Below are 10,850 nucleotides of genomic sequence, written 5' to 3'. Positions count from 1 at the left end.
TAGGGGATGTGTGGGCGTTGGCTGATGGGTACAGTGAGAAGGTATGACTGGTACTGAGGAAATGGCCAATATACATCCTTCTGGGGACTCAAGAAAACACAGCTCCAGGTCCCGGTCCCTGAAGATCTGACTCATGGGGCCTGAAGCGGGACCCGGATGCTAGACGCCTGCATTACTCACATTATTCCCGGTGTGCCTCTTGCTCGGAGGACCTCGTGCTCTGGAAGACTTGCAGGAGTGGCATTAAAGTGTCTATCTGTGGAAAGGCAAAGCCGTGGATATTGCTGGGATTTGGGATGGGACTGAGCCATGTTGCAAGAGGGAGCTTGGCAGGACCTTAAGGAACTGACTCCCTTGTGTGGATCCTGAGACCAGAACTCTTCATCCCTGAGGACAGGGATGTGTAGGGTGTTCTGACGCTTGCCCACGGAGGATAAGGGGGTACGTCAGCACATCCCTCTGAATAGATGCTGGCCCCAGGGTTCTAGCCCACCTTGGGTCCTGCAGCTGGGGGCGAGCTGCCTTGCCAGGGATTGCGCTGACATTTCTAAGTGAATTCCATCAGACAGGCAGGACCTGTCCGCACAGAGGGGCTGGAGACCAGGATGGGGCTCAAACTGGACCTTTTAGGATGCCACGGAGGCTCTACTGACAGCCAGTGTACAGGGGACTGATGGGGCGGGGAGTGGAGGGCCTCGTCTTGCCAGTAATGGGATGCAGTGTGGATTCAGATCTGGAGTTTGACTTGGAGGCGACACCTGGCAGGGCTGGGATTCTGCCAAGCTGTCTGGAACCTTAGCCAACTGCCACCTTTCCAGTTCCCCATCCTGCCCGAACCTTCCGCCGCTGCCCTGTGCACTTCACCGTGTCTCTTACCTGCTCGTTCACTCCTCTCTATCTCCCTTCTGATGGAATGCTCACAATTACCTTAGCAAACCCCGGCCCCGTGTCCCCTAGAGATAACTGGGAAAAAAAAAGGTATCTCCTGTGTGAGAGAGAATTTTCCCCTAGGGATGCTGGTTTCATAGAGACACACCATGGTACCTGACTTTAGAGAGAGTTGGGGGATTTGAACTCGAGCCGGCACGTTTGCAATCCAGGACTCTATCACTCATTGAGCTATCTCTCCAGCCCAGATAGAATTTTAAAAAGGAAGCTGTTAAGTCTGGTGCTGGAGCAGAGAGAAGGGCCAGAGTGTGCCCTGCAGGAGCCGGGCTCCAGGAAAGGGCTGCTTGCTCTCCTGTCTGTGCTCTTTCAAAGAGGAAACGGCTCTGTTGGTTCTTGGCCTTCTCCACATGGATGGGCAACCGTGAATGTCCTGGATTCCTCATTTTCATTTTAAACCTTCTCCCTCCGTAGCCTATGCTGGCCTTGACTTTGAGGGAGTCCTCTTGTCCCAGTCTCGCCAGTGTTAGGGTTACAGCTCACCTCCTGTCCAACTTAACTCCCGGGTTTTTTTTTTTTTTTTTTTTTTTTTTTTTTTGGAGCTGGGGACCGAACCCAGGGCCTTGCGCTTCCTAGGTAAGCGCTCTACCACTGAGCTAAATCCCCAGCCCCCCGGTTCTTTCATAGAGTAGTATGAAGTGTATTTTAGACACGCTAAGACTAAGTATCTTTAGATACTAAAGTGTGCTGTCCTAACATTAAAATCATGCTCTTATCCACGCAGCGCCGGCAAAATCACAAATATGACACCATCATTCTGTCAGTCACCAAATACCCAGTCTGGATTTAGATGCCTCCAGTTCTTCCCCCCATGGCTCCCCCATAAAGTTTTGACCTAAAGGCCATCTCAAATGGATAAGAGTCCGAAATGGTGACCCATGTCTTTAGTCCCAGCACTCAAGGAGGCAGAGGCAGGCTAATCTCTCTGAGTTCGAGGCCAACCTGGTCTATAAAGTGAGTCCAGGACTGCCTGGGCTACACAGAGAAACCTTGTCCCAAAGAAAAACAAACAAAACCAACAGCAATAAAAAGGAAAAAAAAAAAAGTCAGGACAAGCTGGGTCCTGGTTTCACAGTGAGCATTTACTAACAATTTACTTGCTGTCTACCACCGCCCCCCATCTTCGCCTCTGCTAATCAGTCTCAGAGGTCCTGTCCTTCTGAGTTAGATGCAGGCATCAGCCACTTCCTTGCAAATGCGTCAGCACAGGTGTCATTTATACCACCTCAGCATCTCTTGTGACATTCACATGCAATGAAACACGGAGACTTTAAGTACTGTATTATTGTGTTAGGACATCTCGGGCTGTCCAGATGGGTCAGCAGCAGGTGAAGGAGCGAGCCGATGACACGAGTTCAATCTCTGCGGCAGAGAACTGACTCTCGAAAAGTGTCCACTGCCCTGCACATGTGTGGTGTGACACATGCGCACACGTGCATATGTAGCACACACGTATACACGCTAATAAAATATAATCTTAGAAAGTCATTTGTCTGTGCCACAGGCAAGCTTACCAGATTTACCCCTAGTTAACCATGCCCTAATCTTTCCCGTTATACTTCCTTCAAAAACATTATATGAATGGCTTCATATTGAGCTGTGTGTGGTAGTGCCTGTCCTTAATCCCAACCTTCAGAAAGCTGAGGCAGAAAAGGCACGAGTTCAAGTCCAGCCTTAGCTTCAGAGAGAGAAACAGAGACAGAGAGAGACAGAGACAGTCTGAGAACCTGTTTTCCAGAATCACAGAAAAGAACTAGAATTGTAAGGGCTCTCATAGAGCTGTGTGTGAGAGGTCATATCCTGTCACTGTCTAATACCACTGAATAGTTCGTTTCCAGAGTGGGCACTTGGAAGCTGGCTTCCTTCTGGCCACTTTGAACAGCGCTGCTTTCCCTGTGCAGGACTGGACATGGGCTTTAGAGGGATCTGCTCTCCCCACAAGGCCTTCGGCTGACACCTTCCTAATATCTCTTTGAACCTAAATGTAAGAGGTCTGGTCAGATTCCCCTGTGGTGTTCATAGCTCGCTCCTGTCACCCAGCTAAGGTCGCCTCTGCTCCTGAATCTTCCTTTCATCCCCCAGTTTCTGAGTGTCATGGTGCTGCCTCGTGCAGCCACCAGGGGGCGCTTGTTCACTGTGTAGTAGCTAAGCTCTCGCGCCTGCAAAGAAACACAATGTTCTTGCAGGAAGTGAGTCTTAAGATTTTTTCCTCCCCTGGTGTTTCTTGTTCTGTAGTATTTAACAGCAGTGTTTGTTCCGTTGTTCAGTGTTTACCGAATACCCACTGGGTCTCGGGCATTGTGCCACGCACTGGGGGCGGCACAGAAACGGGAGTGCTTGCTGCCTCTGGACGCCTCTGGTATAATCGGAGACGTCCAGGTGGGTGGCAGCTGGTGTGGGTACCGTCCAAAAGGCAGTAATATCAGGAATGAGGGGAAGAATCCAGAAGGTTCTGGAACATAAATATGTCTAGGCAGGCTGAAAAGGAGTGAGGGCGGAGCAGAGGAATGTGGACCGCATTCCTTGTGGAATGGTGCTGGGGGGGGGGGTGGCGGGGGGCCGCATGGGGAGCTCAGAGGACAGAGGCTCCCCTACCACGCCTATCTGGGAGATGACAGGGTCTGCACTGGGGGTCACACTGAAGAATGACCGAGGGTGAGCAATGAACTCTGAGGGAGTGGACAAGACATTCTCGGGAGAGGAAAGAACGGTGGCTTGTTCTGGAATGTTCTTTGGAGTATTCCTATTTTGAAGTTTGATTTTTTTTAAAGACAAAGACCTTTGGATTACACGTTTTGGGGAGTTATCTTGGTTGCATTTTCTGTTACAGAAAGCATTACTCTGGTGCTGGTGAAGGCTCAGAAGGGGTGGCTGGAGAGATGGCTCAGCAGTTTAGAGCACTGACTGCTCTTCCAAAGGTCCTGTGTTCAATTCCCAGCAACCACATGGTGGCTCACAACCATCTGTAGTGGGATCTGGTGCCCTCTTCTGGTCATGTGTCTGAAGATAGTGACAGTGTACTCACATACATAAAATAAATTTATTTCATTTGGGGCCCTTGGTGATATGGTCCAAAGTCAAGCGGGCCCCCTTAGGATTCTGTGGACGCTGCCAGAGAGCAGAGACGGGTCAGTGGGTAGAAAAGGCTCACGAGGAACAACCTGGCTAGGGATGAAGGAGGGGAGGGCCATCAGACATTAAGATGGGGGAAGGGAAGGTCCTTTTCCCTGGGACCTCGCCAGATTCTTACCCTAGTGTCAGAGCCTCTCTTCCTGCCTTGGGGCAAATCACATCTTCTGTTTCTTTGGGAAACAGAATCTCGATCTGTGGTTCAGACCTCAAATCCTTGGCTGTCCTGCCTCAGGTGTATGCCATCATACCCAAGTCATAAACATTTTCTCTTGCCTCTTTATTTTTCTGTGTCTGTGTGCATTCTCGATCAGGTGCCCACGGTGAGCAGAAGAGGGCATCAGATCTCATTACAGATTGTTGTGAGCCACCATATGGTTGCTGGGATTTGAACTCAGGACCTCTGGAAGAGCAGTCAGTGCTCTTAACCACTGAGCCATCTCACCAGCCCCTTGCCTGCATTCTCCATTAGGCGCCCACGGTGACCAGAAGAGGGCGTCAGATCCCCGGAAGCTGGAGTTAGACAACTGTGAGCTGCCAAAATGGGTGGTGGGAGTTGGAAGCCAGTCCTCTGTGAGAGCAGCAAGTGCCCTTAACCACAGTGCCAACTCCGCATCCCCCTTCCCCCCACCCCAAAACAATCTTGAAATTAGACAGCAGCAGGTAAAGTGTGACTCATAAAAATAAAGAAGTGGCAGGTAAATGACTTCAGCAAGTCTTTGTTCCCACCTTTGCTGAACAAAATGCTGCTCGTCACTTAAAATAGATTTCCAGAATAAACAAAACCAGGGCGTACTTTCAGCCTGTTGGTTTAATAGACGGATTTACGTAAGTCCACAGTGACTGACAGAAGCACGCTCTCCCTGTTCAAGGCGAAATGTTTCCTTAAAAACAAACAACGAAGAAACAAACAGAAACGTTCCTTTTCATCAGTGAAGGGCAGGCAGTCCAGTCCTGGCCCTGGGTTCCAATCCACCACCCTGGCGGGATGGATGAGAGACTCTAGTTTCTCTCACTATGAAGTCAGGAGAATAGTGCTGTTCACAGCATGAGCCAGACAAAAGTGTGCCAGGCCCAGGCACAGCTCCCAAGTGTTAGCTGGCTTTGGTTGGCATCATCTCATCCTGGGTTTGCTTATAGAAGATGGAGGGCGGCCAGTTCACTCGGCTTTGTAAATTAGAAGGGACATCCTCCCGTCTCAAGCTCTCCTGTGAAGCTTTAGACCCTGTCAGTGCTCATCCAGTACTTAGAGACCTCCCCTCCCTCCCCTACCGCCACCGATGTTAGCAACAGAGCAAGATGTGCGAACCTAGGAAAGCATCGACCACCAAGCCCGAGGACCCTAGTTCGATCCTTGAGACCCTCATGGTAGAAGGAGAGAACTCTCACAAGTTCTCCTCAGCACACGTCCCATAGCAACTTGCATATGGAGAAACACTTAAAACTAGGAAACAAGCTCCCTCTGTCCCACAGCTCACACAGAGATGGAGTGAACTCCATATGAGAATGGGGCTGGGTGCCATGACCCTGAGCTGCCGCCAGAAGCCATCAGCTCCGGTTCTCTGTGTGTGCCTTCTGTCTCCTGACTCAGCAGTGCTAGCTGGTCCTCCTGGTTGTAGCCCTCCTCATCCCGCCTGCTGCTGGATGGACAATGGGAACCATGCTCCTGCATCTGCTCTGCCCTCTGCGTTGTGCGTTGTTGTGCTTCACGCTGAGTAATCCACTGTTGCCGGCTCACTGGCGCGTAAATGTCTACGGATCTTAACAACGGTTTTTCTTAGAACTTACTTTGGTGTTTGGAGACACAGCCTTACTCCGTAGCCCTGGCTCGTCTTGAACTCATAGGAATCCTAACTTCTTTTATAGCTTAAGTGTGGGGATTACAGACATGAATTGTCCCCCTCCATTAACCTTTTGTGGCTTTTTAATGTGTATGGATATTGCACCTGTAGGTCTGTGAATGAGTGCCTCATGTGCTCAGAGGCCACTAGAGGGCATCAGATCCCCTGGAACTGGAGTACAGACAGTGTGAGCCACCATGTGGGTGCTGGGAATGGACCTAGGTCTTCTGCAAGAGCAGCTGGCACTCTTTACCCCCAAATCATCTTTCTATACCCTGGGTACACTTTTTGTTTTAAAATATGAATACACTGCAGCTGTCTTCAGACACATCAGAAGAAGGCATCAGATCACATCACAGATGGTTGTGAGCCACCATGTGGTTGCTGGGATTTGAACTCAGGACCTCTGGAAGGGCACTCAGTGTTCTTAATCACTGAGCCATCTCTCCAGCCCCTGGATACATTTTAAATCTTGGAATTAAGTAAGCAAATTCTAAAGGCATATCTAGTTGAAAACTCACTTTCATGCCTAATAACAGTCAAAACAGATGAAATATTCTAAATTACATGTCATAGAAATTAAAAACTTTATCTTTGTTACTAAGGCTCGGGTGATGTCTTTAATCCCAGTACTTGGGAGGCAGAGTTACATGGTAAGACCGTGTCAAAGAAATAAAGAAAGAAAGAAGGAAAGAAAGAAAGGAAGGAAGGAAGGAAGGAAAGAAGGAAGGAAGGAAGAAAGAAAGGGGGCTAGAGAGATGGCTCAGTGGTTAAGAGCACTGACTGCTCTTCCAGAGATCCTGAGTTTAATTCCCAGCAACCACATGGTGGCTCACAACCATCTGTATCTGTAATGGGATCTGACACCCTCTTCTGGTGTGTCTGAAGACAGCTACAGTGTATCCATATACATTAAATAAATAAATCTTTTAAAAAAAGAAAGTCCCCAGAGTTGTCACTGCCCACTGGTGATGAGCTCCTGTCACAGTGGCTGTTTCTTGAAAACTCATGGACACTTGAGGAGGAAGTCCATCTGCAAACTTGAGAAATCCTTCCAAGCCGTCTGTGTGCACAGGCAGAACAGTCTGGATTATCTGGGTGGCGTTTTAGACCAGTCAGGGATGTTAACTGTGAGGGGCAGACAGGAGCAGGCTGATTTGAGAACAGGAAACAGCCCAACACCCAGCAGTAGCCAGCATTATGCTTTCTGGGGTCCTCAGCAGGGATCTGTCACTCTCTGGCTTTGTGTGACTTTTAGCCACCGTGTTACAGCCAGAACGTTCCAGATAGTATCTCCCATTGTCATATGGCTGTCTTCCTTCTGCCTATGTGTCTTTGGGTCCAAGTCTTAGGATACCAGTCATTGAAATTAGTTTGCACTAGTGTGACCTCATCTTAAAGATATTATGTCTCCACTCACACTGAGGTCATATGTTACCCTGCTTATTAAGGTTGAAGTCTACCATTGTTCGGACAGCCTTCTGGGCCTGGTGCATAAGGAGGACTCCCTTCACTAACTAGCAGGGCCTTCCCTTCTCTGACCTTAACCCCCTACATACCTCTACCTGCAGAATGTCACATAGCCTTGGTTAAGATTAAAGGCTCTGCTTCCCTTCTCCTGATAGAACTTAGCACTTGCGATTTCTGGACTGCCTCTCTACGCTAATGAGTTCTTTCAGTACCTTAAACCTTCAGCCAGTGACCTTTGCCCATCCTCGATAGTCTGACCCCACCCTGTCTCCAACACTATATAATCCTTAAATTAGCCCAAGTAACATTGATCTGCCTCCTCACAGCTGGTCCAAGCATCATCATTTCCGTACATACTCACCGGGCTTCAGAACCCCCACCCCACCCACCCACCACCACTCCCACCCCTACCCCATCCATAGTCCCTTTGCCCTCATGAACCAATATCAGCCGATGATCGGGGGCGGGGGGAGGGAAGGTCACACTCATACTCCCAGGCTCCTGGTAGGCATGAGTTGGGGGCAGGGCACATACAGTATGGTACAGTGTCTGGGCTGGTACCTAATTTTCTTGCACCAGGACCTATGCCGAGTCAGCTATCTTCCTTCAGCTAGGACCCACTACCCCAGTGACCTAATGCATTCCCCCATAAGAGCCAGGCTCAACCACCTGGCTGTGGGGACATCCACACATCTCTCCATTTGCCGCAGCAGACGGTGGGTCCCCACCTTCAGCAGGACACATGGAGTGGGTCATACAGGAGGGGCTTTGCAGCAGAGAAGGAAGGGCTTCCCAACTCTGCAGTCCACAGCAGAAAAGCATCCACAGCCATTCTTATCCACCGGGAAAGAAATCTTCTAGTAATTAGAAAAGCTTCAATTCCTAATTTGCTGTGTCTCCTGCCTCTATTAACGTATCTTCCTCACCAGCGACTAGGAGTAAATGTCCAGTTAATTGCTCTGATCAAACTCGCTCTTTCTTCTCCCTCACAGGACTCTCGAGGCTTCCCAAACAGACTTCTCTTCCGTGGTGGGGTTCTAGAACCTACTTGGGTTTTTTTTTTTTTTTTTTGTTTTTTTTTTTTTTTTTTGGAGCTGGGGACCGAACCCAGGGCCTTGTGCTTGCTAGGCAAGCGCTCTACCACTGAGCCAAATTCCCAACCCTAGAACCTACTTGTTAATGTGAGGTCCTGCCTCACCCGTAGGCTGAGCTCTTCCTACACAGGTAGACATCTCTGGACAAATGTAAGGGGGTACACACAACAGTGTAAGGCTTGCATTGGCTTTCCTGTATTCCCCCTTCCCAGACCAAGGAGACCACAGGGTTTCTGCTCCTCTGGAAGTGACCACTAATCCTATCTGCTGTAGTTCAGATCTGGAATATTCCCCCCAGGTATCCATGTATTGATGCAACTCCCTACCCATCATGCTATTGGGAGATGGCGGAACATTGAGGAGGTAGGACCTAGTAGGAGGAGTTAGGACATTTCAGGAAGTGGAGCCTAGTAGGGGGAAGTTAGGGGATAGGACCTGCGGGAAGAAAATTCGGTGAATGATAGTAAAGGGGACAGGGCAACCCTGGCACGTGCCTGTCCCCGTCTTTGCTTCCTTGCCTCTATAAAATGGACAAGCTTCCTGTGCCATGTAGCCCGCCATGATGTGTTGCCTTACTGCTGGCCCAAAGCAACGGGGTCAAGCAACTATAGCCCAAATCCTCTGAAACCCTGAGCCAGGGTACGCCTTCTTTCTTACTGTGGTGATTTGAATATACTTGGCCCACAGGAAGTGACATTGTTAGGGGGTGTGGCCTTGGTAGAGGAAGTGCATTACTAGGGGGATGGGCTTTGAGGTTCTATGCTCAAGCTCTGTCCCTTGTGCGAAAGACCCTCCTCCTGCCTGCCTGGGGGAGACAGTGTCCTCCCGGCTGCTTTTGGATCAAGATGTAGAACTCTCCGTTCCTCCTGCACCACGTCTGCCTGCATGCTGCCATGCTTCCCGCCATGATGATAATGGTCTGAACCTCTAAAACTTTAAGCCAGCCCCAATTAAGTGTTTGCCAATGTAAGAGTTGTCTTGGTCATGGTGTCCCTTCACAGCAATCAAACCCTGACTGCGAAACTTACTAAGCTGGTTTACCTGGAGCATCGAGGCAACAGAACACCACGTCGCTATAAGACAGTCTCCCGGGGCTGGGGATTTAGCTCAGTGGTAGAGCGCTCACCTAGGAAGCGCGAGGCCCTGGGTTCGGTCCCCAGCTCCGGAAAAAAAAGAAAAAAAAAAAAAAAAGACAGTCTCCCTTCCAACCACACAGGGACCCTCCTCTGCCTGCTGCCACCTGCTATTGCCCAGTAAGTGTCCTGGATGACATGGATATGACCCCCTCTTCAATAAGCGACCTCTCCTAACGAACCGATTCATTTCTGGGCCCTGGGTACAGGAACCCAGATGCCTGCCCACGCTGCTCATTCACAACAAATTTACAAAAGCCCGTTGGCAGATTCAGTAGAAGAGGATGCAGGAGGTAGTCAGAGGCCTCCTTCCCAGGAGAATCAATCTATATCCTATGGCCGACCTGGCTGTCTTGTAATGTCACCTGAAAGTCACTGAGGAGGCTTTACTTTCCAATGGCTTTGGTTTGGTTTGGGTTTGGGTTTGGTCTTCCCCACGAAACAGAACAGGAAAAGCAGGTCAAAGGTTCTCTCATCCGATGCACATAGGCGACGGTTATCCAAGCCGAGCACTGTGACCGCTTTCAGCTGGACTGCTCCCTGGCGGGGATGCGCCCATCATCAGAGGACCTTTTAGCAACATCAGCAGCCTCTGCTCACTGCCTATTAGGAGCATACGCCCAACAGGGATAACCAAAAACATCTCTAGGCATTGCCATCATACCCCGGGGGCTCACACACACTCCTGGCAGACAGCCATTGCTCCAGGCCTTTGTTCTAGACCAGCAGAAGGAGTTTCCATACCACAGCTGACTCAGGCACATTAAGAGCCATTGCTAAAGTGCAAAGCTTACCCCAAGCCAGAGGCCAACAGAAGCCAGAGCAGAAACGACATCGTCTCCTGTCCGCATCACTGGCATTTACCGTAGGCATCTCAGCTCCCCAGTGGGATTTTAATATCTGACACACAGTAAACTGACAAATATTTGAAGCTGGGTTCTGCCAGCAGGGCTGAGGACGGACACAGGCAACAGAGACGAAGATTTCTGTCCTTATGGGCTTATCCAGCAGCAGCCGTGAACAGGGTGGTGGCGGTGACACTGAAAGAGATCGTGACTGTCACTCCACAGGAAGCTGCTGTGAAATGAGCCTGCTCAGATCTGGGGGTTTCTGTTTGATTTCGGTTTCACAGCCTGCTTCCCCAAGAGCAGGGGTGCACCAGGTGTGCGGGGCCACAGATACCAAACTCCAGGAGGCTGTGTGGGTGCTGTCTGAGTCATGGTGTTAATGTCTACTGT

Source organism: Rattus norvegicus, chromosome 12 (genome assembly GCF_021556685.1).
Source record: "Rattus norvegicus strain SHRSP/BbbUtx chromosome 12, alternate assembly SHRSP_T2T, whole genome shotgun sequence".
NCBI lineage: Eukaryota > Metazoa > Chordata > Mammalia > Rodentia > Muridae > Rattus > Rattus norvegicus.
Note: the sequence above shows the minus strand (reverse complement) of the source record.